This window comes from Nestor notabilis, unplaced genomic scaffold (assembly GCF_000696875.1).
Source record: "Nestor notabilis isolate BGI_N333 unplaced genomic scaffold, ASM69687v1 scaffold5592, whole genome shotgun sequence".
In the NCBI taxonomy this organism is placed as follows: Eukaryota; Metazoa; Chordata; class Aves; order Psittaciformes; family Psittacidae; genus Nestor; species Nestor notabilis.
In genome coordinates, this window is record NW_009917841.1 from 1 (window position 1) to 772 (window position 772).

The window sequence follows — 772 nt, forward strand, 5'->3', positions numbered from 1 at the left end:
GGCCGTGCACAGCGGCCACCACCACACCGCACCCGTGCAGCCCCACGGGAGCCAGGTGGTGCAGAGCCACGCTCACCCCACCCCACCAGCCGTGCCCGTGCAGGGGCAGCAGCAGTTCCAGCGCCTCAAGGTAATCATAGGATCCCAGACTGGTTTGGGGGTTCCAACCCCTGCCACGGGCAGGGACACCTTCCACTAGAGCAGGTTGCTCCAAGCCCCTGTGTCCAACCTGGCCTTGAACACTGCCAGGGATGGGGCAGCCACAGCTTCTCTGGGCACCCTGTGCCAGCACCTCAGCACCCTCCCAGGGAAGAGCTTCTGCCTTAGATCTAACCTGAACTTCCCCTGGTTCAGTTTAAACCCCTCACCCCTTGTCTTATCACTGCAGTCCCTAATAAAGGTCCCTCTCCAGCATCCTTGTAGCCCCCTTCAGACACTGGAAGCTGCTCTGAGGTCTCCACACACCTTCTCTTCTCCAGGCTGAACAGCCCCAGTGTTCTCAGCCTGGCTCCATACGGGAGGTGCTTCAGCCCCTGATCATCCTCGTGGCCTCCTCTGGACTTGCTCCAACAGCTCTATGTCCTTCTTATGTTGCAGACATACTGTAATGCCTTACATAAACCAACCTCTGCCTAAACCTTTGGGCAACCAGGGGCCTTTTTCAGGTCCATCTGTAGGGGAGGCCTCCCAGCTGGTGACCTCCAGAAAGCTCTCTTGACAAGGCTTAGATGCTTCTCCTATTTGGAGTACTACCAAATACAGAAAAGGACTT

At 57.4% G+C, this 772-nt stretch overlaps 1 protein-coding gene across 1 annotated transcript in view; it reads left to right on the forward strand.

The window, feature by feature from the left end:
* Nucleotides 1-7: 7 nt before the first annotated feature.
* Nucleotides 8-772, forward strand: part of SIN3A (SIN3 transcription regulator family member A) — a 23,075-nt gene continuing 22,310 nt past the window's right edge. The window contains exon 1 of the mRNA XM_010009431.1: nucleotides 8-130. The gene's annotated coding sequence lies outside the window, so the exon portion shown is untranslated. The remainder of the gene's footprint in view (nucleotides 131-772) is intronic.